Genomic DNA, 14,886 nt, shown 5'->3' on the forward strand with positions numbered 1-14,886 from the left:
GCCCGCCTGAAAGCTGCCCTCAAAAGTAGAGCCTCTCCCTTTAGCTGTCCTAAGAGGCCCTTGGAGAAGATTGCTTTTCCGGCTGCCAATTTTCAAATCTGCCCCAAGAACTCCCAACCCACTATTCTCTCATCTCCAGGCCAAGGCCCTCGACTTATCTTTTGGATGATCGGTGATGGGAATCCACGCTGCACCTGAAATGAGTCTGCCTCGGAGGGCCTCGTGATGGCCTGTGAGCCTCTCGGTGAGCTACAATAAAGAAAACCAAAACCAAAGTATGAGTTCAGAGTTATGTGGGCCAAATCCCACCAAGGCAGCTACTTGCTCTCTCCTGAGTGTGCCTGGCTCCTTCAGGCTCCAGCTTCATCATGATTCCAAGGCCTTCATTAGGAGTGGCACCTGGGTTAGAGAAAGGCAAAGTTAAATGGCATTCCCCTGAGTGCAGTGGATGACCTTGTGTGCTGTAAGACATGGGAATGCCTCTGCTAGGCTTCTGAGAAGCCTTGTGTGGGGGAGGCCTCAAATAAACAAATAAAGACCCTTTCTCACCCTGCTGCCTGCCAACTCCCTCCCAAGAACTCCTAACTGCTCACCCTCCCTCTCCCAATCACAATCCTCAACTCACCTGAAGCCTCAATCTCAAACATCATCTTGGACCTTGGGCGGATCCCTCTTGTGACATGATCAATCTGCTGAATAAAATGTTGTGCTTGACACAGCTTGGAATTTCAGGGAGTTGCACTCCTCAATTAAAAAAAAAACAAAACAAAAAAAACCCAACAAAACCAATCCCAAAAACAAACAAAGAAAAAAAAACCAAACAAACAAAACCCACACAAACAATAAATCCCAAAACACCTAACTCCCCACAGAAACAAAAAAACCACAGAAAACATCAAAAAATCCAAAACCCCCACAAAAACCAACTAAAAACCCCAAAATGAAAACCAAAAAAAACCAAAAATTCCACCAAAAGAAATCCAACCAAAAAAACAACCAGAGCAAAACTACAAATTACAAAAGCACCTTACCACTCCTAAACACAAAACCCAAAATCACAAACCTAAATACTCCCTGTATTCCATGCTGTTTTCTTCACAGAATCTTCCAAGCCTCTGTGCTTTAGATGCCCAGAAACACCTGCTGAAAAGATGCTGAGACGGGCTGAAAAAGCCTCTTCACTGAAATGAGGAGAGCTCTTAACCCAGCACATCCCAGAGAGGGAATGAAGCCCCTCAGCCACGGCTGGGGTTAATATACCCCTGATTGTGCCCGCCTCTCGTTCCCATGCCACCCAGGAAAAGGGAGGGGGCGAATCCCACCAAGCCCTCAGAACAGCTGCAGCTGTTTGGCTCCTCTGACTCACATTCAAGGGCTGTAAAGGGCTTGTTATAGAAGAAAACTTTTCAGAAAAGTAACAGTGCTTTCTTTTTTTGCAACAACTACTTGGAGCAGAAGAACAGAAAACTGGCAAGATATAAAACTTTGTGGTAAGGTTACATAGCTAGATCAACTGGGTAATTGGGTAATTTGCTGTTACCTTACATAATTATTCTGTGTTTACCAAAAGCCATCTAATAAATTCACACCCAAAACTCCAGCAGCCCAGCTGGCCCTACCAAATCTCTATGTTTATGCATACAGTAAACAAAACCAAAATCCCAGTAATACCTATCAGAAGTCTGTGAAAGAAACCTCTTGAAATTGATCCTACCTCAAATACAAAACAACCCATGCAAAGTTAGCTTGACTCAATAAACAGAGCTAATAACACCAAGAAATAAAACAGCACACCATATACCACCAAAGAATATAATAGTGAAGAAAAAAGAAACCACTTTTTTTTTTTTTTTTTAAAGCTTTTGCCAGGACTCCAACAACAACTTCTTCTCCTTCTGAAATGTCCCTTCTCCTTCCCAAATTCCTTACAACTTCTGAGTTTACATCCAAGCAAAAAGCAAAATTCGTGCACTTGTGCGTTCGATGCTCCTGCCAGATTCTCTGTTTCCCTCCACATCTTCTTACACTTTCAGTCTTCACTCTGTCCTGCCGTGATGAGTTTGACGGACGAATTGGTAAACGTTAAGAGAGGATTTCCCTGCCTCCCTCCCCAGAGCTGGTTTCCTTAGTGCATTTCACTCAATCCCAGGCCGGCAACGATGCACGCTCACCTCAAGCGTGCAAGGCTCACAGCTGCTCGGCTAAACTCGGCTCTAATCGGCTAAACTCGGCCATTGTCATCTGCATTCGGCTGGACTCGACCCTTCGGCACGGATCGCCTCGCTTCGGCCGAACTCGGAGCCGCTCTCTGCGCCCGGCGCGGCTCGGCTCGCTTCGGCCGAACTCGGAGCCGATCAGTGCGCCCGGCGCGGCTCGGCTCGCTTCGGCCGAACTCGGAGCCGATCAGTGCGCCCGGCGCGGCTCGGCTCGCTTCGGCCGAACTCGGAGCCGCTCTCTGCGCTCGGCGCGCCTCGGCGCTCTTCGGCCGAACTCGGAGCCGCTCTGTGCGCCCGGCGCGCCTCGGCTCGCTTCGGTCGAACTCGGAGCCGCTCTGTGCGCCCGGCGCGCCTCGGCTCGCTTCGGCCGAACTCGGAGCCGCTCTCTGCGCTCGGCGCGGCTCGGCTCTCTTCGGCCGAACTCGGAGCCGCTCTCTGCGCCCGGCGCGGCTCGGCTCGCTTCGGCCGAACTCGGAGCCGCTCTCTGCGCTCGGCGCGCCTCGGCTCGCTTCGGCCGAACTCGGAGCCGCTCTCTGCGCTCGGCGCGGCTCGGCTCGCTTCGGCCGAACTCGGAGCCGATCAGTGCGCCCGGCGCGGCTCGGCTCGCTTCGGCCGAACTCGGAGCCGCTCTCTGCGCTCGGCGCGCCTCGGCTCGCTTCGGCCGAACTCGGAGCCGCTCTCTGCGCCCGGCGCGGCTCGGCTCGCTTCGGCCGAACTCGGAGCCGCTCTCTGCGCCCGGCGCGGCTCGGCTCGCTTCGGTCGAACTCGGAGCCACTCTCTGCGCGGCCCGGCTCGCCTCGGCCGAACTCGGAGCCGATCAGTGCGCTCGGCGCGCCTCGGCTCTCTTCGGCCGAACTCGGAGCCGCTCTCTGCCCTCGGCGCGGCTCGGCTCGCTTCGGCCCAACTCGGAGCCGCTCTCTCCGCGTTCGGCTGAGCTCGCCTCGGCTCGGCTCCCTGACGGCGGGCAAGCGGCGCCGCCTCACGTTAAACTCGCCCGGCTCGGGGCTCTCCTGCTGCCGCGTCCCGCGGGCGGCCCGGCCATCGCACGGACACGATCGGGAGCGCGGCGTGGCACAGGAGCTCATTGGGCAGTGACCGCACTCGCGCTAATTAGCGCGCACGAGAGCAGCGGGCTCGGTTCGGCTGAGCTCGGCTCCGTTCAGGCAGCCTCGCAAGCCTGGCCTCGGTTCGCTCGAGGCCGTCAGGTTCCGCCGGTCTCGCCTTGGTTCGGCCGAAGGAGGCGTCGTTCGCTCGTGTTTTTACAAATATCTTTCTATATTGACTGTATATTTCTATATTTAATTTTATACTTCTATAATACTTCCATTATTCCAAATAAAAACCCCGTCTCTAACCAAATAAATAAAAAAACCCTTCTTTTAAAGGATACTGAAATATTTTTTATTTATACTTTGTATAATTATACATTCATATTTTAATTTATCGTTTCTTTGGATGTATTACATTAATAATGATATATTATATATATAAAATTTTAAAATAGATTTAAATTATTATTTAAATTATGTATAATATCTACTGCTACAACTAATTTTTTCTGATATTTTAAATTTTTATATTTATCTGTATGTATTTATTATATATTTCTAAACTTAGATTTCTACCTTTATATTATTTGCATTTATAATTTTTACAATCAAAACACTGCCTATTGACCAATAAAGAAAACCCGCTTTATTTAAGTATTTTAAAAATATTTTCATGTTTATAATTTTCATATTTATATTTATAATTTGTTCAATATTACATGAGAACACACCTGCTCCTGCACCGCAGTGGGGCCCCCTCTCCTGGGGACCTTGGGGTGCCCCAACGGCATCAGAGCCCCGAGTCTTCACCCCCTTCTCCTCTATTTAGAAACTACACTGGAACTTTTTTCTGGAAATAAAGACATTACCTAAATCCTCTCCCCGTGTCCTAGACAGATGGATATTCAGTTATTAGTTGGCTGGGCAGCAGTTTCTTAAATAGAATGATAAACAAGATGTGAACATTTCAGCTACAAGCAAATAGGCAAATCTGAACAAGGTACTGGTGGGCGACCACTGAAGTTATTTTGAAGGAATTTTTTAAACAATAAAATATTGATACCACAAAAATAAAGCAAAAAGCTAACTACTGGCTAAGAAAAAATTAACTTTTGACAGCAACAACATTCCAACCACACAGGCTTTTTCCCGATGTCATACCTTATAACTACCTCTCTTGGGAATTCTCATCATGTATCCCAAAAGGAATAAATACCTCAGAGCGTCCTAAAGCAAAAAGTAGCACACATGAGCTCCTCACACTCCCGGGAGGCCTGCACAGCGTGCACTGAGTCTGCAACAAATTCTGCTCAGTGAGAGTCTGCAAACAAAGGTTCAATTGATGAATTGAACTGATTGTAAAGGGAGGTTTTCTAAGCACAGAAGCACAACAAAGAACAAGCAAAAACAATTCTTAAAAAAAACCTGCAAGTTTTATTTAGCATATATGCGACTGATTTCCACCCTGTGGCTTCTCACTTTGATTCGCGTCTGTAGGTTCAGGAAGATGACAATGCACACTCTGCCCTCCCTGAGCCCCCCACAGCAGCTGAGCGCTGCTCCGTGCGCTCAGATCGTCAGGAACTGGATTGCCCGCATGGACTGGAACTGCTCTGCTGCAGATTCAGGAGAGAGAGGCTGGCTGAGGCGTCGTCCCAATTCCATTTCTGTGTGACGAGAAGCGGTTTGTTCCCAACGGGTGCAACAATCCCCAGCTCGCTTCCATGGTGAGTACCGATGGCACACAAATGGCAGCCTGAGGAAATCGTGTTCTGGGCTCTAAGTGGTCGGGACAGGGTCTGATTTTTTGTTTTGCATCTGTATGATGATTAGTACGACAGGGCCCTGATCGATGACATGGCAGCACAGAATTAAAAACTCCTCAATAGGATTACATCGACTTCTAGGAAAAGACAAAAGCCTAGGACCCTTCTGAAATCTATTTTTAATGCGAAGCACACATTGTCACTATGCTGTGCCTTCCAGCTTTTCAAAGCAGCTTACCTCTGAAGACCAGAAAACATTTATTTCTACAGAAACAATGGGCAACCCCCAGGCTAATCTCAGCACTACTGTTTAATAGGGGATCTGCCAGCGTGCCAGTCCAGCTTCAAGTGTGCTTTATTTCAGTCTAACATCCCCTCAAAATTCTTCTCACATCTCCCAACCCTGACATCTTATTTTTCCCTAAAGCTTCTCATCATTAGCAATTTCCAAGTAACATGGTATTTTTACAACATTCAAAAATGTCATGCTGGACTGTGCTAGAGAGTAATTTGCAAATATAAGCTTAGCAAAGTTTGAATTGACTTGTCCAGAGAAAAAACCTACAAGTGAACACCTACACCTGCCTACAAAGAGCTAACAAGCCCCTGGCAGCTGCCAGCATCAAAGCACAGCGGATGTTTCTAATACAGGGTAAGGATAACAATATCACCTTTTGTTCTCTCCAGCTTGTTTTCCCTGCAGTCATATTTTGCTTCTTATGATTTTTTTAGTCTCTGCATCTTCTTGGACAGCACCGAGCCCGACGACAAGGATACGAGAGTCTTTCCCTGCCGTAGGGAGAGAAGCAGGAAAACAGTTAAAATAAGAACAGGGTAGTTTGAAATTCATACTTCCAATGAGAAGCAGCGCCTAACAAACAGAACAAAAGTAAACAAAGCATGGTACCTCCCTGGGGACAGAAGACTTACAAACTCTCCAGGATTTACAATTCTAGCGACCAACCCCTTCAGGACGGCAGCCAAGTGTCCCATGAGGTGGTGCTGCACCAAAGAACGATCTGAGAGGTTCCAAAGAGTGAAATGCACAATATTTTGCAAAGCCGTAAAATCTTGCAAAATAACAAAAATACAATAGATGTAAACTACAGGGTAAGAGTACAAGTGTTCACTTTAAGAGCTGGAACCATCCAGGTGAGCACCTGATAACTGGATCCTCACCAGAGTTTGAACCCTTCAGGACACAGAAGGGTTTTCCCCAGAAATTTCACAGACTGAGTTTTGATACAAGTATACTTGCCAGACCCTCAGAAACATCACCCATTCTCCAGGTGTCTGGAGAGAACTGCAAATGGCTCTCACGTAGTTTGAGCTAGCTCTGTAAGGTCTCAGGGTGAATTTCACCAGATGCAACCAAACTGGGCAACTCCCAGTGGGACAGAAGGAACCCAAAGCTTGGGTTCGCAGAGCTGCAGCAAATACTGAGGAAACAAACATAACAGCGTAAAAAATAATAAACCATCCTTTTTTTTTCTCTTGCTTTTGTTTTTTTCTTATTCAGATCAGCATAGCAATTAAAGAGAAGGTGAAAAACTCACCATTACTGAACATTTCATCATCTGTAGGCTGAGCATCCTTAGCACAGAGGACTCCAAAGTTAAAATTCACCGATCCCTGGGAAATAAAACCAAATATTGTATGATAAACAATCAAACAGCAGACGTAAAAATTTGTTTCCTCTAAGGACTTTCGGGTACGTATGTACCTTTGCGTACATCCAACACATTGGAACATACACTTTATACCATCTCCTAATAAGTAAAAATTTACCTTTAAACTTTGATAGTACAGCATAAAATTATGAACTTAAATTGGTGATCTGTTATTATTAAGTTGGTGCCTAAAGTTATTTCTGCTGTCAGGTTCAAAAAAACATTAATTTTTTTTACTGGAATGAGCAATTGATTTCAAAGTCATCACAAGCCCACCAAAACACAAAGCAGTATTCACTGGATGGGTCTGTGAGCTAGAAGTAGTTAGGCTTGTACTTCCCTCTTGCTATTCCAGAACCAATAAATCCTGTCAACAAAACCAGGATCTATAGCCCACTGCTGTGAAAGATTCTACGAGGATGATGGTTTGATTTGTGTTTAGAAGTTTTGATTTGAAATGGCCAGTTCAATGGATAAAGACAGTTTAAGTAGTATTACATTGCTATTATTATTATTTCTATTATTATTTTTACTATTACTACTGCTATTGTTATCATCTGCTACTGGAAGAAACAAACCAGTAGTACCTATACTTAATTACTTTTATTTCCAGGAAATAATAAAGAAAAAGAACCAAACCAAAAAAAGTCACTTCCTACCTTTTATATCAAGGGATGAAAAATTTCTCTTGGGCTCTTCTCCAATTTATCAAGACTCATAGCACTGAAAGGCAAACAAAACAGTGCTTTATAGAAGGGCAAGTGCACATTTCAAGGCTGAACCACCAACTGATTGCAGTGACAGCAGTTACAACATGAATCGTTCCCAGAGCCTCTGTTAAATGGAATGTTCTGTGGAACTGCCGTTTCTTTCCCAAAACACTAACTTCCAACACTTCCTAATAATATTTTGTATTTTAAAACAAAAGAAGTTAGTGAGACTCTGTGCGGAGGTCAGGTTTAAATTTATTTCCTTCTAAAGCACAGAGCTCTGTTCCATCACCCTTCACTTCGGCTCTACACTGAATCGTGGTGAGCATTTGAGGAGTGCTCAATAATCAATTCTATTTCTCTCTTTTTCTAGCTCTCTCTATTCCTAAATCATTCCAGACAAGTCAAATGAAAAATGAAAAAAACAAGTTCAGCATCAAAGTCACACTTTTTCCCGTTGTCTGGTCAAGAACAGGCTCTAAATCCACTTACTGCTGCCTTCAACGATTCAGACTTGCAAAAGCATTCTTACATATTTTACAGGTTTATCATAAAACCCACAGAACGCAAGCTCTGAATTACAGGAAAAGGTACACAGGCAAATATCTAAAGGGATCACTTATTAGTAAATACATACCTTGGTAGAGATCGCACTGAGAACCTTTCTGAGGGACTCTAAGGGACGCATGTTTTCTGAGCACCCTATAAACAAGAAAAGCTAGGATATAGTACAGGACATCCCCACTTTTTCTACATATTCAAATAGTATTTTTAATAAAAACAATTCAGTTAAAAAAGAAGGAAGAAAACCAAGCTAATTTTACTCAGCTGTATTTACTGCCGATTTAGAGAAAAATGCCGGGCAGCGTCGGCCGTTGCGGCACACGTCGCGCCGGCAGCAGGGCCTGCCGGGAGTTGGAGTCTCGGGCTGGTAGCCACTCATGTGCCGCGATAGCCGTTGCGTCACACGCCGCGCCGGCAGCAGGGCCTGCCGGGAGTTGGAGTCTCGGGCTGACAGCCACGGCTCCGTCCCCCGCCACCGGGAGCTGCAGTCCCTCCCGGGCATCAAACGGGTCCTTCGCCCCAGGGCGGGGAAGGACCTGAGGCAGGACCGCTCCTCCCGAATGCCCTCTCTTTTCCCCTCCAACTCTTTTTCTTTTTTTAATGCTGTTTTTCACCCCTTTCCCTTCCCTTCCCTTCCGCTCTCCTGCTTTCTTTCCTTTCCTTTCCTTTTTTTCCCCTTCCCTTTCTTTTTCTTGTATTTGTAATCTTGGTTTTCCATCCTAGCTTTAGAATCAAAAAGCAGCAGTAGTAACTTTCAGGCTACCTGGGAGTAAAAAAAACCCCAAAACTATAATGATTGAAAGAAAACTATTTATTCCCTGGGAGCCTGAAATTTTCTACTGCTGCACATGACACAGAGCTTTTTATTCCTTCTTATATACAGTTGATATTTTATACTCGCTTTATACACCGCCCCCTGCCGTCTGCACCGGCGCTCTGCAGGCAGAGTGCTGCGGCGTCGTTCGGTTCTGTTTAAATAAACTCGGCTAAATTAGGCTTGGTTCGGCTTAGGTCTAAAATCGTTTCGGTTCGGCTTTTCGTCTAAATTCGGCTTTTCCGGCTCTTCGGCTGAACTCGGCCCGGTTGGGCTAAAGTCGGTCATATTCGGCTCTTTGACTAAATGCGGCCAATGTCGGCTACAGTCGGCTATCGGTTACACTCGGCTATCATCGGCTCTTCGTCTCAAGTCGGCTGTGTTCGGCTACACTCGGCTCTTCGTCTCAAGTCGGCTGTGTTCGGCCACACTCGGCTCTTCGGTGAAACTCGGCTATTTTCGGTCACACTCGGCTCTTCGGTGAAACTCGGCTGTTTTCGGCTACACTCGGCTCTTCTCGCCCACACTCGGCTCTTCGGCTCTTCGGAACTATTCGGCCCGGCTCGGCTCCCTCAGGGCGGGAAAGCGGCTGTCAGAGGACCCCGGCACAGCGAGGCGTTTAACCCACATGCCTGTCACAAACCCGCCGAAATACGCCCGCCCGCGGCGCCGCTGAGACCACAGCATGTGTCGGGTACACTTGAAACGTCACAGAAAATACCACCGGGGCCGCGCCGGGGTCGGTATTCCATGCAGGCAGTCCAGTGACACCCACCCCAGTCCTCCACTTCCCCGCCCTTTTCGCCGCCCTGTTGAGAAGGTCAACCAAAAGTCCGCGACATCCGCGACGCGCCACTCCCAAGGTGGCGGCCTCTCGGCGCAGGGCTGCAGTACCGCGCTCTGCCCACAAGGCGGCAGCACTGCCGCCCGCCCCAGCCGGGGGCGCAGCGCGCCTCGGGGCTGCGGGCAGGCAAGGTGGCAAAAAAGAACAGGGGCGACCCCCGCCAAAAACTGCTCTGAAATAAATGCCAAAAACCTGCCTCTTACCCCACCAGAATCAAACAAGGCCCCTTGCTTTAAAGCCATGTTTAAATAAATTTTTTATTTCCATTTTTCGTATTTATATTCACATGCATAGCTATAGTGGACATTGATGTAGCATGTAATTTATATAACATTATTCTATTTCTATTATTTATATTTACTTATATTTTGTGCTTTTATAAATATCTTTCCACACTGATTGCATATTTCTATGTCTAAAATTACATTTCTATCATGCTTTCACTATTTAAAATACAAATCCCATCCTAACTAAATAAATACAAAAAAGCTCTATTCTTTTAAACTACATTGAAATATTTTTATATTTATAGCGCTCATGACTATATTCACATTTATATTTGCAGTTTATACTTCAGTATTATATTAATCATTATGTATAACATGTATCCTATTCAAATAAGAGATAAATTATTTTCCTAATTATGTACCATATCTACTGTTACAACTTATTTTTCCTTACATTTTTAATTTTTATATTAACCTTCAGCTATTTATGATCTATTTCTATTCTTAGATTTCTACCTTTATATTATTTGTATTTATAATGTTTATACTAAAACACCTGCTTTTGCCAAATAAAAAAAAAAATCCCCTTTATTTTAAACTACTTAAAAAAACCTAGAGTATATCAATCTGGTATAACATATAACAAATGATAGATATGATAGATGTAAAATTGATATAAATATTGTAGTGTATTATAGGAAATAAATAAAAATCAATATGATCCATAACACAAGTAATACTGTATAAATGTTATATTTATGTTATTTTATATTTCAAATAATTTAACATTTCTTTATATATTTGCATATACTTGACAAACATTTCTATATTTATACTTGGGTTGCGATTTTTTTCTGGGTGTTTTCTGGGTCTTTTCTTGCCCTTCTTCGAATTTTTTTCTGGGTTATTTCTTGTCCATCTTGGGGGTTTTTTCTGGGTTTTTTCTTGCCCATCTTCAGACTTTTTTCTGTTTTTTTTCTTGCCCATCTCAGAGTTTTTTTTGGGGGGTTTTTTCTGGGTTTTTTTCTTGCCCATCTTGGGTGATTTTCTGGGGTTTTTCTACGTTTTTTTCTTGCCCATCTGGGATTATTTCCTGGGGTTTTTTTCTCGTTGCTTTCTTGCCCATCCTGGGCTTTTTCTGGGTTTTTTTCTTGTCCATCATGTGGTTTTTTTCTGGTTTTTTCCTGCTCATCTTCGTCTGGTTTTCTGGGTTTTAAGCCAAAATCGGTACATATCACGTCAGTTCATGCAATACAACCCGGCTGGGGATTTTTTATTCTAAATTTAACAAGGAGTCGCAAAACCTGGAAAGCAAAAGTCACACAGACAAGGTTAAATCCAGTCAGCATGCACTCACACACGCAGAGACGAGCAGACACAGACAGACACAGCCACGTGCTCTCACACACGCTCACACAATCTTTCCACTTAAATGCTCACTGCGGCCCTTACTCGAGATGCTGAAGAACGTGCTGTGACACATCTTCTGGCTGCCGCTCCTTGAGGTAAAATGGCAGATCCTGGGGAAATCAGCAGCCTCGGGGACCTGTGAGACGACAGGAAGGGTCAACGAGTGGCTATCTGACAGCTAGGACTTGTCTCCTCTCTGGACTGATAAATTTTCTACCCAAAATCCAATAGAAGACAGATGTATAGGTACATAGAACATAAGCCACCATAGGCAGATACAATACAAGCCAGGACTTGCAAAAATTCTCTGGAAGATGAATTCTTGCGCCCTATTCCCTTTCAGAAGAAGGAACCTACACAACTACTGCAGTCATCTGAGGAGGTGCATCTGAAAAAAAAGTTAGGACAACAGTCAGACGGTTCAATGATAACTGAAGAGCTCCAGATATCCTGTGTCCATCTACAAATCCCATCTAGAGTCCAACTACACCCCACACTGCACATTACAAATCCCCGGGCCCTCTCCTATTGCACCAGGCTATGCGGCAGGGCAGAGCAGCTCGGGCACAAATGTGTGCTGACAGCCGTGACACAGGATGGACAGGACAGGACAGACAACGGGGACACAACACAGACAGAAAATTCTAGGCAAGGAAAATGGCTGCAAGGACTGAGAGAATGCAAAAGGAGATGACCGAGTTCAAACTGATGGTGAGCTGATGAGGCTCAGAGAACCCCGAAGGAAGAAGATGATAACTGAATGATTTCTTCTAAGAACTGCAAAGATGGATGCCTAGGAATCCTACGGTCAGAATCCTCTACCTAACCTCATATTACGCCAAATCCTAATCCACCAAAATGGATCCAGGTGGGGGCATAGCTGTCCATACAGCCCAGACCAAGACCTGACAAGACATCAGATGCGATGCTTCCAAAGACAGAAGAGAGTCTGACGCCTGTCTGAGCTCCCCAGTCAAAAGTTCTGTGGCCTGGGTGCCAGGACAGGGAATGCAGAGATCACAGATGCTAACAATGATGCCAAGATTAATGACAGGCACCCCTAAGGTAAAAGACATGGGATACACAAACAACACACAATTCACAACAGACAAGTGACACGAGACACACCGGGACTGCTCTGCCCTGCTGCACACCTCAGCACTGTGATCAAAAGTGAGACTTGGCTTCTATGGGGCCTAAGGGGCCACTTCATTAACACCCCCCCACCTCCAAACTGGACTCAAAACCCCCTCCCTGTAATCCCCAAACCAGCACCGTGCTTTCAGCCCCTCTGTGGGTCACGGCCCTCTACTTATCTCTCATACAGCTGGGGATGCTGGTCCCTGTCAGGTGCAAAGAAAGGCCACCTCATCAGATGGGAAGGTCCTGCTGGCACCGGGCTGGTGTCTCTCAGACAGCTAGATTAAAGAGAACCAAACATCAGTGCCTGATCTTGGCACCGCATCGGCCAAAACCCCACCACTCAGCTACTCACCGCGCTCCTAAGAAGGCCCGGCACCTCCTGACCCTGACCCTCTGCCACACGTGGAATGCGTCTGCACCTGAAAGAAAGTTAGAACACATGTCAAACATCACCAGGATAACTCACAAGCTGCAAACACCATATGTCAATCTAGGAACAACATCTAGAGCCCAAGTACAGCCCACATTACAAATTTCAACTCCCCAAGGCTCGTCCTATTGCAGCAGGCCATGCGGCAGGGCAGAACAGCTCCGGCAAAAAATGTGTGCACACACCCGTGACACAGAAAGTGACAAACAGGGGGGACATGAAACACGACACATCATGCTTGTGGTGAGGGCCTCGAGGGGAAAAGGCAAAAGGGACCCCAAAGACACACCAGGGAGCACGGCACACCGGACAACAGGACACAGATCGGAGCTGTTCTGCACTGCCCGCCTGAAAGCTGCCATCAAAAGTAGAGCCTCTCCCTTTAGCTGTCCTAAGAGGCCCTTGGAGAAGATTGCTTTCCCCTCTGCTCATTTTTTAATCTGTCCCAAGAACTCCCAATCTGCTACTCCGCCATCTCCAGACCGTGGCCCCCGACTTATCTTTTGGATGATCGGTGAGGGGAATCCACGCTGCACCTGAAATGAGTCTGCCCTGGAGGGCTCTGTGACGGCCTGTGAGCCTCTCGGTCAGCTGCAATCAAGAAAACCAAAATCAAAGAGTGAGTCCAGAGTTATGTGGGCCAAATCCCTGCAAGTCAGCTACTTGCCCTCTCCTGAGTGTGCCTGGCTCCTTCAGGCTCCAGCTTCATCCTGATTCCAAGGCTGTGGCCTTTATTAGCAGTGGCACCTGGGTTACAGAAAGACAAAGTTAAATGGCATTCCTCTGAGTGCAGTGGATCACCTTGTATGCTGTAAGCCATGGGAATGCCTCTGCTAGGCTTCTGAACAGCCTTGTGTGGGGGGGCCCTCAAATAAACACCCTTTCTCAACCTGCTGCTTGCAAACCCGCTCCCAAGAAATCCTAAACTGGATACCTGATCACCCTCCCTCTCCCAGGCACCATCCTCAACTCACCTGAAGCCTCAATCTCAAACATCATCCTTGACACTGGGCAGATCCCTCTTGTGACACGACGAATCTGCTGAAAAATTGTTGTGCTTGAGAGCTGAGCAATAACAGCCAATTCTCTCCACTGCTCACCTTGACTGCTGGCATCCAGATTGACTTCCTGAAAAGAAAGACAAAGAACAGAGCTGTAACACACTCACCATACACACTTCTGCTGCAGAGACAAATGGGGCCTCACCGGCTCGGGGCAATCCCCTCGCCCGGGATGGGGCCCTCTGGCACACATTTAATCCATCTGAATCTGAAAAAAAAGTTAGGACAAGAGTCACACTGTGGCAGGATAACTGATGAGCTCCAGATGCCCTGTGCCCATCCACAGATCCCATCTAGTGTCCAACTACACCCCACATTACAAACTCCAAGTCTCCAAGACTTCTCCTATCGCACCAGGCTGTGCAGCACGGCAGAGCAGCCCCATCCCAAAAGTGTGCAGACACCCGTGACACAGGACAGGACGTGACAAACAATAGGCACAAGACACAGACAGAAATTTCTTGGCAAGGAAAATGGCTGCAAGGACTGAGAGAATGCAAAAGGAGATGACCGAGCTGAGACCGATGGTGAGCTGATGAGGCTCAGAGAACTCTGAAGGAAGAAGATGATAACTGAATGATTAATTCCAAGAACAGCAAAGACGGATGCCTAGGAATCCTACAGTCAAAATCCTCTACCTAACCTCGTAATATTACAAGTCCTAATCCACCATAATGGATCCAGGTGGGGCACAGCTGTCCATACAGCTCAGAACAAGACCTGAAAAGACGTCTGACTGGATGCTTCCAAAGAGAGAAGAGAGTCTGATGCCTGTCTGAGCTCGCGAGTCAAAAGCTCTGTGGCCCGGGTGCCAGACCAGGGAATGCAGAGATTACAGATGCTAACAATGATGCCAGGGGTACTGACAGGGCCCTCAAAGGCCTAAGGTAGAAGACAGGAGATACACAAAACAACACACAATGCACAACAGACAAGTGACACGATGCACACGGGGACTGCTCTGCCCTGCACACCTCAGCAC

General features: G+C 46.4%; 1 long non-coding RNA gene across 1 annotated transcript; it reads right to left on the reverse strand.

Moving 5' to 3' along the window:
* Positions 1–4,676: 4,676 nt before the first annotated feature.
* On the reverse strand, positions 4,677–8,218 carry LOC131559293 (uncharacterized). Its single transcript, XR_009274858.1, has 5 exons — positions 8,049–8,218; positions 7,361–7,424; positions 6,588–6,663; positions 5,703–5,820; positions 4,677–4,932 (listed from the first exon to the last, which is right to left on the reverse strand). It is a non-coding gene; the product is annotated as an uncharacterized LOC131559293 (long non-coding RNA).
* Positions 8,219–14,886: the final 6,668 nt, after the last annotated feature.

Source organism: Ammospiza caudacuta, chromosome 6 (genome assembly GCF_027887145.1).
Source record: "Ammospiza caudacuta isolate bAmmCau1 chromosome 6, bAmmCau1.pri, whole genome shotgun sequence".
NCBI classification, from domain to species: domain Eukaryota; kingdom Metazoa; phylum Chordata; class Aves; order Passeriformes; family Passerellidae; genus Ammospiza; species Ammospiza caudacuta.